Source organism: Heloderma suspectum, chromosome 9 (genome assembly GCF_057233095.1).
Source record: "Heloderma suspectum isolate Gila_16-S chromosome 9, 16-S_ref, whole genome shotgun sequence".
Classification (NCBI taxonomy): domain Eukaryota; kingdom Metazoa; phylum Chordata; class Lepidosauria; order Squamata; family Helodermatidae; genus Heloderma; species Heloderma suspectum.
This window is the reverse complement of record NC_139466.1, coordinates 5,934,543-5,954,234: the sequence shown is the minus strand read 5'-3', so window position 1 is coordinate 5,954,234 and position 19,692 is coordinate 5,934,543.

The following is a 19,692-nucleotide window of genomic DNA, read 5'->3' as shown; positions in this document are numbered from 1 at the left end:
CTGAATCTGGCTGGGACTGTTTGCTCAACTGCTGTGCTATATAACCCTCTTCTGTTCTTTTAGATCTGTTATCATAGAATCATAGAATAGTAGGGTTGGAAGGGGCCTACAAGGCCATCGAGTCCAACCCCCTGCTCAGTGCAGGAAGTTTAAATCTCTGCACTGCTGCTAGGTTTTATTTTGGTTTGTACTTTTATACTGCAGCTTTAAACTTTTACATTTTATATTGTATTTTATGATTATTTTATGGTTTTAATTGTTGTGAACTGCCCAGAGAGCTTCAGCTATTGGGCGGTATAGAAATGTAATAAATAAATAAATAAAATATATGTACACACACGCGCACACACACACACACACACACACGACTGATTACACAAACTTGCAGCAGGCAGCCCTCCCTGTTTAGGATTCAGACCACACAATTCCATTCCCCCTCTTCCTGCCCCGGTTTCCAGCCGCACCCCAGTCAGCATTGTGTAGCTACAGAGCCTGTCCAGTCTTCATTGGGCTGTTTTGAGGGATCCCTCATTTTAGGGTTTTTTTTCCTGAAGTTTTTTTTTGTAGTTCTGCAAAACTTAGGGTTCCCTCAAGTCTGCTGACACTTCCTTCTTTTGGGTGGGTGGCGCCATTTTGCTACATAAGTAACAGCACTCGCAGCTTGAACATTGGAAATAGCGGGACGCATGCATAGAAGTTCAACAGTGCTGAACTGATACTTTATTATGAAGGACTGCCATACTCACAGTGGTGGAGAATGAAAGCAGTAATTTATAACATGTCTGGAGGAATTTTCTAATCTGACAAAGCAGTCGTTAGATCCATTCAAGCGGTGCTTTTCAGTTAGCAAAGGGGCTTTGCTGCAGTGCCAAGTATATGCTTTTACACACTTACCCACTGGGAGTCACTGTCGCTCCACAGAGTGGCAGTTCCCTACCATTAGACAATATTTTATTACATGCACAGCTGGTGGTTTGGGCCAGGAAAGGTCTGGAAAGAATTTTTTTTAAGCTGCAGAATTACATGAATAAAGCACCCCCCAAAAAAAAACCATAAGAAAGAATGAAAGGAAAAGTCAGAAAGAAAACTCTTTTTTTCTGGATTGCTGCAGTCAAAATCAAATTTACAAGATTCAGGAATTTGCACTACAGTTAACATTAGAATTCAGCTAGAATGCATCCCAGACACATTTTAAAATGTAACATCTGTCGATCGCCCATCTGTTGAGTTGTACGGCAAGCAAAGACCATGTAAAACAGATGTTTGAGTTATATGTAGAAGCTTAGGATGTGAGAGGAGTGCGTGAGGAGAAAGAGTCCTCTGTCTGTGAGTAGAAGTCATAAATAATGCCAACACATGGACTTCTCAGGGTCTTGTGATTTGTAACATATGAGTCTTCATCGACAAGGCAGATGTCGTCTTTAGTTCAGCTCGGTGTTACTTTATTGGTCTCATGGGCATGACAAGATATTCCACATAGGGCTGACCAAATATGTGGCTCTTTAGCACCTTCCAGAAATTTGAGGGAAGTAAAATTCAGAACGAAAATGCATTCATTTGTTTTCGTTATCAGCAGTAGATTCACTGAAGTCAAAAGAATGTTGCACTCATGCCCTGCTTGTGGGTTCCCAATTGACAGCTGGTTGGCCACTGTGGGAGCGGAATGCTGGACTGGATGGACCCTTGGTCTGATGTTCTGATGTTCTTACCTCTTCACCAGTGCTGGCTCCAGGTTTCGAGGGCCTTTGGGCAAGACATCCTTAATGGGCCCCTTCCCTCAGTGAGTCCACCTTCTCTCCACCATTGTCACTGGCTGCTCTTGCCGCTCCTCCTTCTCCTCCTCTTTCTCATCGTTGCTCCCACTTGCTTGCTTGACAAACAGAGATCCAGGAGGCAAGAAGGCATAAGAACATAACAATGTAAAAAGAGCCCTGCTGGATCAGATCAGGGGACCATCTAGTCCAGCATTCTGTTCTGCTCGATCAGACCAGGGGACCATCTAGTCCAGCATTCCGTTCACACAGTGGCCAGCCAACGGAAACCTGCAGGAAACCCTCAAGCAGGCCGCAGCATCTCCTGCTTCTTCTCATCACCACTGTTGTCTGGGCAGGAGCGAGAGGCGGGTGAACAAACAGGTTGCAATGGTGAGGAGGAGGAGCAACTCCAGGGTGTTCGTGCCAGTGGGCCTCTGCTGGGGCATGGCCCTTGGCAAGTGTCCAACCATGCCTACCTTTGATGCCAGCTCTGCTCTTCACACACAACATAATTAACTACTAGGATTTGCTGTCACAAGATGGGGTAATGAGTCACTGGCTTAGATGGCTTCAAAAGTTTTCTTCCAGAAACTGGCTAATTAGTTCATATCAATCTACATTTCCTTCTTTGGAATGAGTCCATACAAGGGCAATGAAGATGGGGGTGGAGAGGCACAAGTCCAATGAGGAGAGATTGAAGGAACTGAGCATGTTTAGCCCGGGGAAGAGAAGACTGAGGAGGGAACATGTGAGCACTCTTCAGATTCCAGAAGGGATGTCAGACAGAACTGAGCAAAGACTTGTTCTCTGCTGTCCCAGAGACAGTGGGGCAGTGGCAAATTTTCCAGTGCAGGCACCCATCCTGAGAGTCCCCATAGCCACGCCCCCCAGAAGAGTCCAGAAATGCAGGCAGCAGGGGTGATCCATATAAAAAAATCAGGTCTAGCAGTTCTCATGTCTACCAGAAGCAGGTCTTGGGTAAAGCGAATGGCTCTAAATTGCCCGCATCAGAACAGGCCACCCCATATCCTTTGCATTACAACAGGGAAGGATCTATTGTTGCTGGGAAAATCCACTGACTTCCCAGCTACTGTGAGGACTGCAGCTAAACTTCCCAGAGGGAAACAGGGAAGCCTGAGAGAGGTGGAACCTTGGAGAGCTCCTTTCGAGTTCTGACTGGTTCTGACTGAAACCCGGAGCAGATTCACCATCCCACTGACATCAGAGCCACCAGCCTCCACTGGTGGGATGGCAGATGATGTCAGTGTTCCGGCTAATAAAAAAGGGGGTGGGGGCTGTCCCCCTGTGAGCCCTGGATTTATTTATTTTATATATTATTTATTAAATTTCTTAATCGCCCATCTGGCCAGTCACCTAGCCACTCTGAGCGATATAAAAAAAAAAAGGTAAAGGTGTCCCCAACCAGTCGTGTCCGGCTCTAGGGTGCGGTGCTCATCCCCGTTTCTAAGCCGAAGAGCCAGCGCTGTCCGAAGACGCTTCCGTGGTCATGTGGCCGGCATGACTGAACACCGAGGTGCACGGAGCGCTGTTACCTTTCCCGCCAAAGCGGTACCTATTTATCTACTTGCAATTTCTTGCTTTCGAACTGCTAGGTTGGCAGAAGCTGGGACTGAAGACGGGAGCTCACTCCGTCATGCAGCACTCGGGTCTCGAACTGCTGTCCTGCCGACCTTCCAGTCTGCAGTTCAGCGTCTTAACCACTAAGCCACCGCGGCTCTAAGCCACTGCGGCCCTATATACAAAGGTACAATTTAAAACAGTAAAATTATACATTAAAACATTATTTAAAAATACCCTAACCCACCCCCAAAATGGATCCACTACACCACTGCCCAGAGGGCAGGACTAGATATAAATGGCTTAAGTTACAGGAGGTGAGATTTTGCTTGGCCTTAGCCATGCTGGCTGGGACTTATGGGAGGTGCAGTCCAACACATCTAGAGGATACCAGGTGGGGGGAAGGCTTTTATAGCCATTACACCACACTGCCGCTCACCAAGCTGATTGGGAGATGCCAGTGCGCTGTGAGCAGTAAGATCCAAGTGGGAGAAAGACGCATGAAGAACCCATGAAAAATACGGCATCTGCCGCTGATCCACAGTACTGCCAATCAACAATGGAACAACCAGAAGCATCTGCACACACCTGGATTGTTGGGTGATGTTTGCATCTTCACCCCGTCGTTCCGTGACAAGCACGCTCAAGGCGGCTTGCAAAGCAAAGCTGTATGTCATCAGACATATTCAGAATGTAAACGTAGCCATAAAAACACAAGTGCAAGAGCAGTTGCAACGCAGGTGGCCTCCTGACCAAGATGCCTGTCAAAAGAATTGCTACTCCTGTGATAAAAGAGAGCCTGGAGGTGGGCAGACATCGGGCTTTGGGGGTCTGCTTTTTCCTTTTCTTTACTAGACCTCCACGGTCTGCTAATGACAGCGAGCTATAAAAATTGCGGGGGCGGGGGGTCGAGATAATCATTTATTGCACTGCATTAGCTATACACCATATATACGAATATAAATCTATAACTGAGTTACTATTGAGTTACTATCTAACTCAATACTCCTGAAGTGGCTAGTAAAGGCAACCAGTTAATACTCCTATTTTACAAGTGAGGAACACTAAGGCTAAGGGATAAGCAGTTAAAACAAGGCTACCCATGGTATGCACGTGTGTGTGTGTGTATGTATGTGTGTGTGTGTATATATATATATATATATATATATATATATATCTCAACTCTGTTGTTAGTCTGTCTTTCATATATATATATATATATATATATATATATGAAAGATAGACTAACAACAGAGTATTTTCCAAATATATTTAGAGTGAAACGTTTCGGCCTCCACCCTCATCAGTAGCTGTGCTGTTAAGTGGATGTCAGGAGTGGCAGTTTGGAATGCTGGGAGATGGACGTTCCCAAGGAGGTATGACTGGGACAATGCCAATGCCAATGCCTCCAGATTAAGGCTATCTGGACTAAGAGATCGGAATCTGCAGATCCAGACATTTCCCCTTTTGTCAAGAGTGTCAGCATCCCTTGTTTGCTCAACTGGAAGCAATTGTACATCTGAGAGAATATATGCAGGTGAGTTAAAATGTCTTGCAACAGGCTCGTCTTGGTTTTTTTGTAAGAATCGCAGATTTGTGGCTATGGAATCTTGTTCTCAGGTCTGTTGTAGTTTCCCCACATATTGCATACAATATCATATATATATATATATTCTATTTACTATTGGTAAAACAACTGGGGGGCATCTCTACACCAGCCTAAAATCCTGCATTTAAAACAGGGCTTTCAGCTTCGGTTTTCAATGCAGGATCACGACTCCCTTTTTCACCCACTTCCTTCCCCCTCTTCCGCTTCCCCCCTCCTTCTCCCTGTATCCGAGTCTTCCATTAGCTTTCATTAATCTTGCTCCTGTTCTTGCTGCTTTTCCTCTTTTCACGGAGGAAACTGAAGCGGAACACAATGGGGTAATTTGATAGCTCATTCTCTGCAATCTATTCAGACATGGAACAAAGGGCATTTAGTGCAGGAGATGCCTTGAATGATCACTGCATCATGTAAAGAGCCCACAAACTGCCCTGAAGGAGTGAGGAGAAAGGGAACCTGTTCTTACCACAGGAGCCATCTCAATCTCAGGATAAAAGCTCAGCAGGAGTCAGAAATCCTTTGTTGTTGTTGTTCAGTCATTCAGTCCTGTCCAACTCTTCGTGACCCCATGGACCATAGCACGCCAGGCCTTCCTTTCCTGTGCTCTCTCCCGGAAGCTGCTCAAGTCCATATTCATTGCATCAGTGATGCTATCTAGCCATCTCATCCTCTGCCGTCCCCTTCTCCTTTTGCCTTCAGTCTTTCCCAGCATCAGGGTCTTTTCCAGAGAGTTTTCTCTTCGCATTTGGTGGCCAAAATATTTGAGCTTCAGCTTCAGTATCTGTCCTTCCAATGAACACTCAGGGTTGGTTTCCTTTAGGATGGACTGATTTGACCTCCTTGCAGTCCAGGGGATTCGTAAGAGTCTTCTCCAGCACCACAGTTCGAAGGCATCAATTCTTCGGCACTCAGCCCTCCTTATAGTCCAGCTCTCACAGCCATACGTTACTACTGGGGAAACCATAGCTTTGATTAGACGGACCTTTGTCGGCAAGGTGATGTCTCTGCTTCTTACTATGCTGTCTAGGTTTGCCATAGCTTTCCTCCCAAGGAGCAAGCGTCTTTTAATTTCATGGCTACAGTCACCATCTGTGGTGATCTTGGAGCCCAAGAAAATAAAATCTGTCACTGCCTCCATTTCTTCCCATTCTATATGCCAGGAAGTGATGGGGCCAGATGCCATGATCTTCGTTTTTTTAATGTTGAGTTTCAAACCAGCTTTTGTACTCTCCTCTTTCACCCTCAACAAGAGGCTCTTTAGATCCTCTTCGCTTTCCGCCATTAGGGTGGTATCATCTGCGTATCTGAGGTTGTTGATAATTCTCCTGGCAATCTTAATTCCGACCTGTGATTCATCCAACCCGGCATTTCTCATGATGTACTCTGCATATAAGTTAAATAAGCAGGGCGACAATATACAGCCTTGTTGTACTGAACTGCAAATCACCCAGAGATCTACCCCAGGGAAGTATGTATAGGGTTGCACGATTAGAGACGCCTACCTTACATTTTGAGAAATTGGGATCCCGTTACTGTTTTTAATTTCAGACTGTTGGCTGGCTCTGGAGTTGTTTTTTATACCTGTGATTTATATTTATAGACCCCAAATGGTTACAGTTACTAAAAGGAGGTTACTCCTTTTAGTAAAATGCCTCCCCGCCCCCCAAGCATTTCATCTTGCAATTTCTGATTATGACATTTAGAAGCTCAATCAAACATCTGGCCCTGCAGGCAAGCATAACGGCTGCACCAGGTCACAAATTTAACAGAAAGCCATAAAAGGTGCCAATGTATTTATTCCACTGACAGTGCTATATAATTATTCCAACACAGTTTGAGGATTGCAGCTCTTCATCAGGAGAACAAATTTAATATAATCAGTATTAAGTCACAGTGCTTGCAAGTAATTTTATAAACAATTGTTTTGCCATTGGAATCAATATTTAGTTGGGCTTCGTTTGCAAGTTTCCATGGAGGTTTTTCTGTTGCCTGAACATCTCCTGCTCTCAGCAATCGGCCTCTTTTAGGCTGTACACACACACACACACACACACACACACATTTCAAGTCTTCTGTAAAAAAAAAAAAAAAGTACAGCTTCCTTCACAGGCCAAATCCATGACTCATTTCCGGTCCCCTGTGGTCATGCTGAATTATTTCCTCTTTAGATCTGCTGAGTCTCCCCTGGCCCTCACCCAACCCTCGTTTGGAGCTAAGGGCTAAGGGGGGGGACAGTTAAAAATAGCAGCACCCCCTGGGTCTCAGTGGGAATCATCTGATTTAACACCCCCAGTTTTTGCTTCTCTGATTATCATCTGATTTAAACACCCCTAGATCTCAGTTTTTGCTTCTCCGACTAATTCAGTTTCTCTCTGAACTATACAGCCTCATCTGGTGCCAAGATAAAGATAATGGGCACCCACAACCTTCAGATGTCCCCTAACTGCAGAACTTCCTGTTCTGAAATATTTCTGAAACTGTTTTGATATTAGCAGACTACCTGAGACCATAAGTAACACTTGGAACAGAAACTGTCTGATTGTCTGTATCTCTTTTTGCTTTGCCCTACTTTTTACAGACTTATGCCGATTTCACAAAACACACACACCAGAATACAAGATAATAAACACATAATATAAAATCTCTAAAATACAACATTTTAAAAAATTAAAAAAACAAACCCCATTACAATAAGGGACTGGACCTGATGGAAACAACTGAAACAAAGGCCCCATCATATGCCATCAAATGCCTGGGAGTACAGGGCAGTCTTACCCTGGCACTGAAAAGATGATAGCGGTGGTGCCAGGCCGACTTCAGTGGGGAGAGCATTCCATAATCGGAGGGCCACCACTGAGAAGACCCTCTCCCTTGTTGTCACCGTCTGAGCCTCCCTCAGAGGAGGCACTCGGAGGAAGGCCTCTGATGTTGATCGTAGTGTCTGGATAGGTTCAGGTCAGGAGAGGCACTCCTAAAGGTGTAATGCCTTTACACATAGCAGTTATACTGTTATCATAACCATTGGTGCCCATTGGTGTCCTGCGTAGTTATGATAACGGTATGACAACGGTATAACTGCTATGTGTAGATTCAGCCATTTATTAGTCCAGTTCAAAGACCACTGGAAAAAAAGCTTTCAAGATCTTCAGGGGCTGGGTCCAGATTTATGCTGGATCAACTGTGCTGGCGGAAGTGGACTTCCCCACCCCTCCTTCCCACAGCTGCCCCTCTGGCCCCCTGAAAATGCCACACAGAGAGTCAGGAGAACCTGCAGAATGGGGTGAGCTGTGGGTGGAGGGACTGTCCATGAACAGAGCCCTTGTTCCCACAGAAGGCAGATCTTGGATCCAACCCAAGACCTTTTCATCAGGCAATACGTTACCAAAAGCAGGTGTGAGGGAGGAAATAGGGAGGGGGAAAGGCTGATTGTCAGGTTGTCTGCAGACTCAGTCTTATGATACTATGGAGGAGAGGCGTTTGCAGACATTCAGATTTGCATTATTTTAGTCGACAACCATTGTTTGTTTTCAGTGGGATTGTTCATGATGTGCAATTTCGATATTGTGATTTAGTATTACATGACTGAAGTTTTCTGTACACTGTTCTGAAATCCATAGTAGTTTTACAAGAAATAAATGAAATTACTTTTCATCATCTTGCTCTGTAAGAGCTGGTTCTCTGTGTTGCAGCAGCTGTTACCATGTTGCAAGCCATTCATGTGCGATGCCTTGTCATGCAGTTGACATGATTTTTGATGTAGGGAGCCAATGGGGCACCAGGATGGCAATGAAAGCTCAGTACGTGGGCTAAAAATAAAGTGAGCCCATCTCTGATGCTGGCTCTATTGTCTATCTTTCCAGACTGCGGTGACTTTGTTCCCCACAAGGATTGGGTTGTACTTGGGTTGCAGAGTCATAGGCAGTCACCAGAAGTTGCAGCTGGGTTTTACAATACAAGAGTGGTATGACAGGGGAGTCCTGAAAGGGATCTCAAAATATGGTCACTTTACAGCACAGGTGGGCAACTTTGGGAGGTTTGGGGAGCATTTTTGCCCACCCCCAACACCTCACCCCTACATGGGCTACACTCCTGGCACCAGCACCCTGTAGAATTTGGCTGAACAGCAGCAAAACGTAGTAGATTTGCCACCGATTTTCATCAGCAAACTGCTACAGAATGCAACGGTAGCCAAATTTAGCTTGAAAACAAGCTACATTCTGGCCGTTGCAGCATTCCGCAGCAGTTTGGCACCAATTTTCCATGGCAAATCTGCACTTTTCTTGCTGCTGCCACTGAGAATTTTGGCAGGACATCTGTGGGGGCTGCAGGAGCCACATGCAGCCTGTGAGATACCTGTTGCCCAACCCTGTGTTACACACACCTGGTTCCCTTTTATTGCTTTTATGCACAGCCATTCTCAAGCACAGGGACACCAGGCAGCTCAGTGACCATTCTGCAAGCATCTTGTACCACAACAAAAACGTGGGAAAGAAGTAACCACAGGCAGATGGTTTGCAACACTACTTTTACCATTGATTGTCGCAAAATCTACGTGTATTTTCAACTCAATGTGTACTCTAGGGATGAACATGTTTGTTGTTCTTCTGAAAACTAAATCAAAAAGATATTTTCTTTTTTAAAAAAAATGTGTTTCAAGCTGGTGTTTTTTATCAAGAGATATGGTATGTTTTGCTTTCATTCCTGCTGAGGCTGGGACTATGGCAGACATTGTGGGAAATTAAAACGGAGTGCCAGGCAAGTCATAAAAACAATTAAAGTGCGGGGGGGACACCGTGCGCCCTGTGGAGGTGCTGGGATCTCTGGCTTAGTGCCCCTTCTTGCACCCTGCAATCCTGCCTGCTAAAAGCTCTCCCGTGGGATGGGGATGCTTCCCCACCCCCACCCCCATCTCTTTGGATTTACCCCTACTGCAAGCAGGGCCAGCTTGAGTTTTGAGGGGGGCCTGGGCAAAATGTTATCTAGTGGCCCCTTCCTCTATGGATCCACCATGGTGGGATTACCTGATGGCAGTAGCAACAGCGGTCAGTGGGGGCTGTGGGCTCCAGTGTCAGTGGGGCGGTGAATCCAGGTTTCAATCAGAACCAGTCAGAACTCTAAAGGAGCTCTCCAAGGTGCGATGTCAGTGGGGCAGTGAATCCACTTTGGGTTTCAGCCAGAAGCAGTCAGAACTCTAAAGGAGCTCCTTGGAGAGCGAGCTTCTTTAGAGTTCCGACTGGTTCTGACTGAAACCCGGAGCGGATTCACCGCCCCACTGACATCGGAGCTGTCAGCCTCCACTGACAACAGTGCTCCTAGTAGCACCAGATGGATGGGAGAGACGGCCATTTAAATTCCCCACCTTGCTTCTGAGCTGTGCTGCATCAGGAGTATTGTGGGAATTAAAATGGCAGGTAAACCCAGCTGCCTGGTCCTGATCGGTGCACCAGGCTGGGGGGAAATTAAAGGGGGGGCTAGGGCAGGTGTCAGCAGTGGGCTTAGCCCAGGTGCTGTGGCTGAGTGCAGTTACCTCCTGCTGAGGTTCCCTCCCTCCCTCTGTCTCAGCAGATCAAGGGGTAGGTATAATCCGATCTCCCTCCCTCCCTTCCTCCCTCTTTCTCTCTCTCTCTCCCCGATGTGAGCCACTCAGCTGCCTTTGGCATTCTGCCATTCCGCTCTTCTCTCTCCTCCTTCTGATAGGATAACCTTCAGCAGTTTTATGTTTGTATCTTATTGCCTTTTAATAAAATCTTATTTCTCGGTTAAGTCCCAAAGTCTCTTCTCCATTCCGCTCCTTCCTGTGAACCCTAGGGTGATACTCCAGTTACTATACCAAAGACCCAAAGTAATCCACTCTTATTTGGCACAGTATGCTAATATATGCTAATATTCCCGAGCAACTTATTCCCCAAACATGGAAAACAGCTTCACAAGTGTATAGGGATGCATACCCTGAGCAAACATGTTAACACAAGTGTAGGGGAAAGAATAATATTCCCACTGTGACATCCTGCCAGAAGTAATTTATGATGACCCATGAGAACAGCGCTAGCTCACTCTGCATCATTTTGCAGTTCATGGAGAAGAAGTAGGTATAAAGGCTGCAGATTTATATATTTATATGCAGATCCCGACACAAAGGTATCAGATTTTGCTGCATCTTGGTCAGAGAGGCAGATGCTGTTCCAGCTAAGAGGTCCTGATGTGGAGCAATTTCTGGCAGCCTGTGAGACTGGTGCTGAGATCATCAGGAACCTTTCTCCAGATTCCCCTTCCATCTGTGGTCCGGGGGGCAGTAACCGGAAAGGGCCTTTTCAGCAGTGGCACCCCCGCTTTGGAATGCTCTCCTCAGAGTGGCTTGCCTGATGCCCCCTTTGATGTTTTACCAAGCAAAAGCATTGCTCGATCTATTTTATTCTGGCTGACATAATATTTCATTATATGCATGCAGCTTTTACTGATTTGCAGTTTTAAGCTTATTTTTAAGGACTAGTTATTTTATTTTATTTTTAATGTATTTTATTGTACACCACCTTGATAACTTGGTTGAAGGGCAGGGTATATCTAATAAATACATAGGTGCAACTTATCAAGTTTTGCTAACACTAAAGCGGGGGATGAAGTAATCTGTGTGGTCCTGACATGTAGGATAATGGAAATTCCAGCAGGTAATTTTTCAAGCATCTAGAAAAGATTCAGGGTTTAAGAAGGGACACCATGTGCCCCTCCAGATGTTTTGGCCTCCAACTCCCATCAGCCCTAGCCAGCATAGACAAATGTGAGGGATCATGGGGCTGTAGGCCAAAACATCTGGGGGGCGGCGGAAGTTGCCCACCTCTGCGTATGGTGGCAGCAATAAAATAAGGGGAAGAGCAGTATTGCTGTTATCCCAGAAGATGGCGCCAGAGTGTTGTTATCCCTTTGTGCATCCATCTTCCTGCTGTTAAAATACTTTTAAGCATCTAATAACTCGTATCATTGTTTTTTCAGCTTCAGACAATGACTTGTCATTCTCATTCTGAAATAATATATTGTTAGGTGATAATAGATTTTGTACAGGTCCTTCTAGTATGGTCCCAGATGATCCTCTTCTGCTTGCAGCAATCTGTGGCTTAGAGAAGATAAATAGAAATCTTGCATCATGAGGACTAACCTCTTACCTTGTCTGCTTGTGGGCTTCCTAGAGGCATCAGGTTGACCATGGTCCCTGTATACTAGAGGGACTTTCGGTCTACTCCAGCAGGGCTCTTCAAATTAAAAGGGGAATGGACAAAGCTATAGAGGACAGCCATGGCTCTAATCCATCCTAGTGAACTGGAGCTTCCAAGTAAAGATGCAGTATATCTGTGAATATCAGATACCAAGGACCTAGAACAAGGAAGGGCTGCTACCACCATCTGTTTGGTAATATAGATGGGATGGACAGAAATCTTGCATTATGAGGACTAACCTCCTACACTGCCTGCTTAACATCTTGCTGGACACTGTGGAAAGCAGGATGCCAGACAAGATGGATCTTTGGTCTGATCCAGCAGGGCTCTTCTTATGTTCTTAGCTTCTGAAATCAGAGCTGATAATGGTTCACGTTTGCTTGGATGTTATATTCCCGCCCCCTCCCATTTCCCAGATGTATGGAGAATTGGAGATTGCATCAGAAGGACCCGACTTTTGTTGTATTGCAGTGCTGGCTCCAGGTTTTTGTGCCCCCCTGAGCAAGACACCCCCATGGGACCCCTCTTTCAGTGAGTCTGTCTTCTCACGGCCACGGTCACCAGCTGCTCTTGCTCGTCCTCCTCTCTCTCATCATTGCTCCCACTTGCTTGCTTGACAGGCAGAGTGAGCAAGTAAGCCGTGGCATCTGCCTTCTCACCACATTCTCACCACCACCATTGCTGGGCCGGAGCAAGAGGCAGGTGAACAAGCAAGTTGCAATGGTGAAGCGGAGGAGCAAGTCCAGGGGGCTGCTGTTAGTGGGGCCCTGCTGGAGTGTGGGCCCTCAGCAGATGCCCAACCATGCCTACCCATGACGCCAGCCCTGATTAGTAGTCATATTGCAGGGCTGGTTCCTTGCTATCAGAAAGAGGTTGTGGGGTAAGCCCTGGCGATTTCTCCCTCAAATTATGCCCTGCCTCTTAGGGATAATTGATGGAGGACGTGTACAGAGTTACCAAGACGTCCAGTTTATTCTGCATGAGGCGTAACTACATCAAAGTGCACACACTGTATGTTTTGTCGTTGTTCCGTAAAGACTAGGAATAATAATTCAGGCCGAGGAGAAGAAGAAAAAAGAGCATACATTAAAATATATTTACATCCAACATTAGCACATCCTTATTCATTCCTTGTCGAAGGTGGAACGGAGAAAAGGCCTGTTAACTGCTTTGATCCAATGCCAAACAGATGTGAAATGACCCGAACTCTATAGCTGGCTGTACAGTTCTAAAGGATCTCTCCAGCATGATTTGCCCAAGTCACCTTCTGCCTGCAGGCAAATCATTCACCCTGAATTAAATATACAGGAGGATTTTTTCTGATGCAATGTGTGTATAAGGAGCAGGTATAAGAACATCAGAAGAGCCCTGCTGGATCAGACCAAGGGTCCATCTAGTCCAGCATTCCGTTCCCACAGTGGCCAACCAGCTGTAGACCAGGAACCCACAAGCAGGACAGGAGTGCAACAGCACCCTCCTGCCCATGTTCCCCAGCAACTGGTGTACATAGGCTCCCTGCCTCTGGTACTGGAGGTAGCCATCAAGACTAGTAGCCATGGGTAGCCTTCTCCTCCAGGAATTGGTCTAACCCCCTTTTAAAGCCATTCAAACTGGTGGCCATCGCTGTCCTGGATGATACGTGGCAACATCCAGCACAGCCCTGTTGATGGCTCCAAACTGGTTTGAGGCTGCAAAGATCATTTCAAACCCCTACTGGGTTTTGCAACATTTGGAGTTTTAGATGTATGTGTGTAACTGTGTTTTTTTTTAATTATTTATTTATTTAAAATATATATATTTTTAATCCACTGTCTTTCAGGGGGCGCTGCCCTCACAAGGCAGCTTACAATATTACAAAAGGACAGACATGCAAATTGCAATTAAATACACACACACATGCAGTAGCAGCAGCTACTAATGATTTTTTAGCATCAAATGCACACTGGAATAAGTATCTCCAGGTTGGTTGGTTGGTTGGTTGGTTGGTTCATTAGTTTATAGCCAGCATTGATGAGGCAATATGAATCTCCCTGGGGAGGGAGTTCCAAAGGTGTGGAACCACGACTGAGAAAGCCCTACCCCTAGTACCCACCAGCCTAATGGCTCCTGCTGTTTGACCAAAGTGTAAGGCTTCTGATGCTGATCTTAACGCTTGAGCAGGCTCACACAGGTGGAGGTGGTCCTGCATGCGCATTCACATTCGAATTAGAATTTCTGGTGAAAAAGGTGGAGTCGCTTACAAAAATGACACCAGAAATCATTCACATTTACTCTCGGGAAGAAGAGATTAAAATACCACTCAGATACACCTCCTTTACTTGGGGTGGTTTATTCACAACTCTGAAATATGGCATTTGAGTTTCCAAAATCTTTTTTGGAGGATGGGGCTGAAATTCAAACTTTGGCTGCTTAAAAACACACATAGTACAGAGTAAGCCCCATTCAAGACAGTGGGTCTTACTTCCGGACTGCACTCTTAATCACTAAGGGTGCAATCCTATGCACGTTTAGACAGAAAAAAAAAGTCCTACCCTACAGACTTGTAGGACTTGTTTTTCTGTCTAAGCATGCATAGGATTACGCCCTAACACAGATTGTTACATGGGGCAACTTGTGCTTGAGACTCAGTGACTTGTGTGAATGCATTTTCAGAGGTGTAGTCATGTTTGTCTGTTGCACCAAAACCAACAGGCTGGTGAGGACGAGGGAGAGGGCCTTCTCTGTGGTGGCCCCCACTCTGTGGAACTCCCTCCTTAGGGAACTCTGCCATGCCCCCTCTTTAATGAGCTTCTGCCATGCATTAAAAACATGGTTGTTCAGGCAGGCATTTGGGGTGGGCTAGGGTAATTTTAGAAATGTGATGTTTTTAATGTTGAATGTTATTGTTTTGAATTGTTTTTATTGTTGTATATCGCCCAGAGTGGCTGGGTGACCAGCCAGATGGGTGATTAATAAATCAAATAAATAAATAAGAGTCTTATGGTGCCTTAAAGACAGACACTTATTCTGGCATAAACTTTTGTGGATGCTGTCCTTTTTAACCAGAGAGGCCGGGCATTGAACCTACAACCTTCTGCATGCAAGGCACCATAAGACTTGTGCTCAACTGTTGATCTGTGTCCCCTCCCCAAAGAACTAGTTGCAAGAACTAGTTCTTTGGATCCTGGCCAATGTGAGTCAGACTGTGCAATTTGCACAAATGACTATGAAAGCGGCAATAGAGCCATTCTTTCAGTGTACTTCCTGTGTGGGACATAGATGTCCATTAAAAAAAGGTCTCCGAATCCTTGCAAGGGGAATTCTGATAATTATTTTTTAAACAATGTGGCAGCCAGCTGCAGAGAGTTGAATTGTTGGCCTGGTTTGCACAATCACAGAGTGGCTAACAAGCCACTATGGCTTGGTGGAAGATTCGGGACAGATAAAAGGAAGGACTTCTTCGCGCAGTGCATAGATAAACTATGGAACTCGCTCCCACAGGATGTAGTGATGGCCACCAATCTGGATGGCTTTAAAGGGGGATTGGACAAATTCCCGGAGGAAAAGGCTATCCATGGCTACTAGTCCTGATGGCTATGGGTTACCTCCAGAACCACAGGCTGTGAGCATATGTAACCAGTTGCTGGGGGACATGAGTGGGAGGGTGCTGTTGTGCTCATGTCCTGCTTGTGGGTTTCCCCTGGGCAGCTGGTTGGCCACTGTGTGAACAGAATGCTGGACTAGATGGACCTTTGATCTGATCCAGCAGGGCTCTTCTTATGTTCTTATTAACCACCCTATGATTGTGCAAACCGACTCAGTGTGAATTTTATTGTAGCTACCAGGTGAAGATTGCTAGATGATCAGTGGTGTAGTGAGCCGGGGCTCACAGGGTAGAAGCCCAAGGACTTTTTGATTAGCGAGGACAACTACATCATCTGTCATCCCCCTTAGCCTTTCTTGTTCCTTCTGAGTTTAGGTGCAATCCTCAAAGGGGAGTGGGGGAGAATGGATTTTCCCAGGAACAATATATTGCTGTGAGCTATCCCTGCTGTAATGCAAAGTATTTGGGGGTGGCTTGGTCTTGAATGGCCAGTTATGATCCCTTAGCTTTACAAAAGACCTACAAAAGTAGAGATTCATCTGCCCCCTACGCTATTGTCATTCAGACACCTGTTAAAATGTATTTATTTGTACACACTTTTGAGGTAAAGGCAAGAGTTTTATCTGTTTTCCGGTATTTGTAAGTTGTAATTGTCGAGTTATGATGTTAAAGGTGTTCACGAATTGTATTGTTTTTATATGGGTTGTTAGCTCTTTGTGAGGAATGGCAGGATATAATTAGAAATAAATAAATTACAGAGAGATGGGGAGATCAAAATAGTTGCCTACATTTTGTAACTCTCCTTGTGGGCATGGCAACTATGGAGACTATCATGATCAGCACCTGTACTTCAAAATTTACCTCTACCCCACTGCGGATTATTGCCAGAGTAAGCAAAATGTTTACCTCTTTTGCGAGGGTGGTGTAAAAAGAGGAGCGTGTCAAGTAAGAAACAAACCCTGCAGCTGACTGTAAATCCAACGCGTGTGTTCACGTGGGAGGCGGAATTAGAGAGCTGGAGGGGAAGTATTTGACTGAAGCCAGAAAAGAAAGCCTCTGCATTATATTTGAAGTTGTTGCTCTAATCATTGCATATGACGCCTTGAAATAAGACACAAGAGGATCTATTTGCCAATAGAAGGGAGAATAATTCGGTGGAGCAGGCTGACAAAGACCCCCTTTTTTAAGCGAGCAAACAAAACCAACACTGGAGTCTTTTAGTGATGTGCCATCTTTTTACAGCAGAACACAGGAGTGCTATAGTCCAGGCCACTAGGGGAGGTTGCCACAAAGCCCCCGTTGGCTTCAAATCATTCTGCTCCCTTCAGCTGCTGCCTGGGAGTAGGAGTGCATATTTTATAAGAAGACAAGGTAGGGTCTATGGGAAGGCAGACCTTGCAACCCGGATTTCTCATAACTACAAGAGGGAGTTGCCAAAACAGGAAAGTCCGTTGCATCTGCTCTGCTGCTTCGCTGCAATCCTGTGCTCACTTCCTCAGAAGTAAGCCCTACTGACATTAAGAGGGGTTAATTCTGAATGAAACCAGGGTTGCCAGCTTTTAAAATCTGCCTCTGCTTCAGTGCCTTTTGCAGAAGATTGATCCTCGGATATTAGCAGGTGATAATGCTTATCTCCTCCATTCTGTGGAAATTTTACTCAGTGATCTCTGCATATGAAACTGTTGTTAAAAGCAGAAACGCAGCAAACCAAGCTGTTGTTTTTCTGGTTGGTTGGCAATGCCAGTAATTAATTAATTTATATACTGCCCTTCCTCTCAGGGGAGCTCAGTTACATGATACAATGAAAAATACATAATTATACATGATAGTTAAAGCCTCCTACCAAATAACTAAAACAGCAACATAACACAATGCACACAAGCTCACACTGTAAAGTCCCCAAAACTCAGGTGAACAGACACATTTTTAATGGTCGTCTAAAACTCTACCACGTGGGGGCCACATGTCCCCAGGGAGGGAATTCCATAATCAGTAATATAAAGCTCAGTCTGTAAAAGGCATTCAGATGCTGAGTCTTTTACTACACAATCTACTTTTTCTTCCATATTGGATTGGAACAGCTCTGTCTTCCAGTACTGTTTGAACTCCAGAGCCTCTCATTAAGAAGCTAAAATCAGAAAGCGAGTAAAACAGCAGTGGCTGTCCTGATGCTTCCAAGGCTTAGATTTTAAGACATTATCATATATCCTTTATGTATCATTGCACAAATAACACCTTTTTTCTATGGCACACACCAGGGCAGGCATCAAGGCAGGGCTGGCCCTACCATGAAACAGAGTGAGGCAGCTGCCTCAGGCAGCAAAGTGTTAGCTATTCAGTTTGTTAATATTGTATTTTTGCTGCTAGAGATGAAAGTAGGTGCTTGTCGGATTTTCTGCCTCATGTGGCCAAATAACATGCCTGGCTTTGCGTCCTATGCACTTTCACTTGGGTGGCTGAAGGGCAACGTTTGCCACTCTGCCTCAGGCAGCGAAATGTCTTCAGCCAGCTCTGTTCTAGAATACTCTCACTCAAAATAAAGTGGATCTAGATTGCTTGGGCTGATCTGTGGGAGTGGTGGGGGTATTCCAGACAGAATAACGGTAGTGCCAGCCAACTTCCACCCCCACCCCCACTCCCACTCCCACCCCCAAATAAAATGGGTTCAGAGGCTTTTCTTTCCCTCCTCCAGTGCAATACCAAAGCTGCAAGATGTTGCCAAGAGAGCTTTTCTAAACAGTGGATGTCCTGACCAAACCGTCCATTTTTGTCTACATGGACGTTGAGCAATCTTCTGCATGCATCCTACTTTGCAGAGGGAGCTCCTTGATTTGAAGGTGTTGTCCTCTATGTAAAGGGCTGTCCAGTCCAAGTCCAGTTTAAGGAGAAAGGACCTTAGAAGGGAGAGCAGCAGGGGGCTTGAAGGTGCTCATCCTCAACTGTTAGCACCTGGGCAGCAACCACACAGGTCACCTGGTCAGTTTCCCCCATGATGGTGCTGTAATTTTTATTTAAATTACAGCCATTATTTCTAAATTTGCATTCATACATATAAATGAATACATGCACATTTTATGGAAGTCTGTGTCCTCTCTTGTCCTCTTCTTTAGTGGTTTATTTTCTAGTTTTGACGATGCCGTAGTGGCCACCCTATACTACCAACTATTTTTCAGATTAAAGTGCTAAGGTCTGGCATAATTTGGAAACTACACCTTGTTACAGTACTTCTTCAAATCTTCTTCAGCAAGTCTACAATTTTCTATTGACCAAAACTAATTTATCTGTATTCAGTTCCGGGCCTTTGGTAATGAAGGGCATTGTTGAATTAGCTGGGAACAAAACTTGAGAGGCTGGACACTTGTTGGAAGCAGTGAGTGATGAGTGAGCTTTCTTTTAAAAAATTGTTTTGCAAAATTGCTTTATTCAGAACAGGAATTTCATCCTGTCCTAACATAACCAATTTTGTGATCTGGGTTTTTAAAAGAACAGCTCTCTCATCGTGACTCTTTCAAATGAAACATACTTTTTCGATTAGAACCAAAACGTCTTCGAAACTTTCATGGCGCCGAAATAGCAGACTAATAAAATGTCGCTATTTCAATGCATAATTTCATCAAACTGTAATAAGATTGAAACTGATTGTCCTATCACCTACTTTCCCAAACCCTCATGAAACCTATTACCACATCGAAATGATGCCTAATTTGGTTGTGATTGCAGTACGGTAATGAGCACACTTAAAGGAACATTCAGAAGGAGAATGACAATAAATTGTGAGCCTCCAAGAGTAATTTTTTACAAAGTCAAGGGTGTGATTAGATTTATACAAAGAAAACCAATTGTCCCCTCACCTTAATCATTAATCAAAGAAAGATATGGCTCAAAATCAAGGTTGAATCAGATACTCCATAACAGTATTAAAATGGGATTGCAGGTCCTTAGATATTCATTTACATGTGCAAA